The sequence below is a fragment of the Corylus avellana genome, chromosome 5 (genome assembly GCF_965113065.1).
Source record: "Corylus avellana chromosome 5, dhCorAvel1.hap1.2, whole genome shotgun sequence".
Lineage (NCBI taxonomy): Eukaryota > Viridiplantae > Streptophyta > Magnoliopsida > Fagales > Betulaceae > Corylus > Corylus avellana.
In genome coordinates this window covers 17929037-17931980 of record NC_142494.1, presented here as the reverse complement: position 1 = coordinate 17931980, position 2944 = coordinate 17929037, and the positions used below count along the sequence as shown (strand labels likewise).

The window sequence follows — 2944 nt, the reverse complement described above, 5'->3', positions numbered from 1 at the left end:
CACAGAATCTCAATCAACCATCATGCATTGACTTCCTACCGATTGGACAGAGCAAGTTTGACTTATCTTCACATCTACTCAAATTGATTCCACACTATAGAGGCACACCTTCTAAGAATCCATACTTGCACATTTGGGACTTCTTTGATCTCTGCAAAACTCAGAATGTCTAGGGTTTAACCGTAGAAGGAATCATGTTAATTCTTTTCCCTTTTTCCTTGAAAGAGAATGCTAAACTCTGGTGGAATTCGTTGATTGCAGGATCTATCCATAACTGGGAAGAGATGGCCAGAAAGTTCTTGAAGAAATTTTTCCCAGCCCAAAAGACAATGAAATTGAGAAGGGAGATTCAAACCTTCCAACAAAAAGATGGAGACCTATTCTTTGAAGCATGGGAGCACTTCAAAAAGCTACTTCTCAATTGCCCACATCATAACTTATCTCAAGACGATCAGGTACAAGCTTTCTATGAAGGTTTAAGTAATGTCAAAAAAGGTCTTGTAGATTTAGCTTGTAGTGGCATGTTGATGTAGAAGAATAGTGAAGAAGCTATGGAACTCTTCGAGACCATAAGTGAGAACTCTCAACAATTCTCACCTAGAGGGAGGCAAAAACTAAGAGTGGAGTTCAGACTCAAATGGCCTCCATAGAAAGGAAGGTGGACATTCTAGTAGAAGCCATGACGAGTCATCACACCCAACCTATTCAACAAATTGCACAAATCAAGGTATGTGCTATATGTTCTCTCTGTGACCACACCACTGAGACATGTTCCATGTTTGAAATTGTAGATCAGGAGTCCAAAAGGAATGAAATTGAAGAGGCCGTGATTCCGTTTTTGTCCATGCAACATAGACTAATGCTCAGATAAGTCAGACCATTCAAACACTGGAAGTAACAGCCAGTCAAGCCATCCAAAGATTGAAGGATCAAGTATTGAACCTGGCTCAAACTATATCAGGAAGTCAAGAGGAACTCAAGGTTGTGACTACTCTCAGAAGTGGCAAGAGTGTGGACAACAAGGTGGGACAAAAAGATAGAGTACAAGACCTTTCAACTGAACCTTTAGCCTCCAGGGTAAGTGAAAAGAAGAAGGTGAATGCACGACCCTTCCCCCAGAGGTTAGTAAAACCAAAGAAAGAAAAACAACTTCTGGATATCTTTGAAACTTTATGAAATGTCAAAATAAACATTCCTTTAGTAGATGCAATTCAGCAAACTCCTGCTTATGCTAAAATTTTAAAGAATTGTTGTACTCATAAAAGGAAGTTTCAGGATCATGAGAACGTGTTTCTGATAGAAGAAGTAAGTGTAGTATTGTTGAGAAAGTTGCCGCCCAAGTTGAAAGATCCGGGTAGTTTCACTATCCCTTGCAAGGTAGGTGACCTGTTGTTTGAGCATGCACTGTTGGATCTGGGAGCAGGCATCAACTTGTTGCCATACAATGTGTATGTAAATTTGGGTTTGGGAGAGTTACAACCAACCTTTATCACCTTACAATTGGCAGACAGAAGCTTTAGAAGACCGAGAGGCATCTTGGAGGATGTATTGGTAAAGGTAAATCAATTTATATTGCCAGCTGATTTCATTGTTTTAGACATGGAAGAATCCCCTATGCTTCTGCCCTTACCTATTATCTTGGGGAGACCTTTCATGTGAACTGCAGACACAAAAATCTGTGTAACAAAGGGAATTTAAGTATGAAGTTAAACGGGAAGAAAATAGAATTCAAAATTTTTGATGCACTGAAATTACCCCAAGATGTTCAAAATTAATCCAAAGTGCTATTGAGAAAATATTTCATGTCCATCATACTGATCCAGTGGAGGCAACCCTTATTCATAGTTTCACAAGGCAAGACATTGAATCAGAAGCTGAAGATGTAACTGATGATATCATTGAAACTGTGCACTCTCTTGAGGTGTCACCATTTCATTCCGGTAGGTATAGACCCCCTTTTGAAACTCTTATACCGAACATGACTACTCTTGTTCCTTCTTGTGTCCAGGCACCCATCTTGGAATTAAAGCAGCTGCCTTCGCACTTGAAGTATGCCTATCTAGGAGATAAATCAGACACTACCAGTAATCATTGCTGCGGAATTGAGCTATGGGGAGGAGGAGAAGCTTCTAAGGGTGCTTAGAGATCACAAAATTGCATTAGGATGGACTATTGCTGACATCAAAGGCATAAGTCTAGCCAAATGCATGCATAGAATTCTCCTTGAGGATGAGGCAAGGCCACCCCGCAGCAATGAGACGAGGACAACAGTCTGGCTGAAGACGTTAAACTTAACGCTCATGGGAGGCACCCCATAGCATATCATTCATATTTCGTTTTTAGTTGCATTTTATTTTTCTGTTGTTTATTTTTCTATTTCTTTTTCCTTTTCTTTTTCCGTTGTTATTTTTAGTGTTTTGTTTTTTAGGGACAAGTGTGATTGTGTTTAAGTTTGGGGGTGTGCTTTGAGCCATACTAGTCCAGCCAATTCCCTCATCTCCCAGGTGAGATCTTTCCATGCTATATACACATTAGGGATAATGTGTCATTTAAGTTTGGGGGAATAAGAGACACCTTACACACAACACATACTTTATCCCTAGTTTTTGTTATTGTTTTTAAAGAAAAAAGTGCATATTCATGTCTATCTTAAAATTTTTGTTGATCTTAGAATTGTGATTTAATTTTTGTTGGTGAATTTAAAATTGCGAACATATGATCTGATGATAGAGTTTCTAAGTTTTGTTACTTAAATTAGGCATGTAAGAATTCATCTAGTTGATTTGATTAACACAAGCACACTAGCACATCATTGGTGAGGTATGACAAGTATGGCTAATATGTTTCTTTATCTTGGGTAAAGCTGTGAGATTTATTAGATGGATACTTTGGCATGAGTTTTTTATTTTATTTTATTTTATTTTTTTAAAAAAATTGATCAATT

The 2944-nt window shown here is 38.2% G+C and overlaps 1 non-coding gene across 1 annotated transcript; it reads right to left on the bottom strand.

Moving 5' to 3' along the window:
* Positions 1-332: 332 nt before the first annotated feature.
* LOC132183470 (small nucleolar RNA R71) lies at positions 333-439 on the bottom strand. The gene has a single exon (XR_009440434.2). It is a non-coding gene; the product is annotated as a small nucleolar RNA R71 (small nucleolar RNA).
* Between the last annotated feature and the right edge of the window lie 2505 nt (positions 440-2944).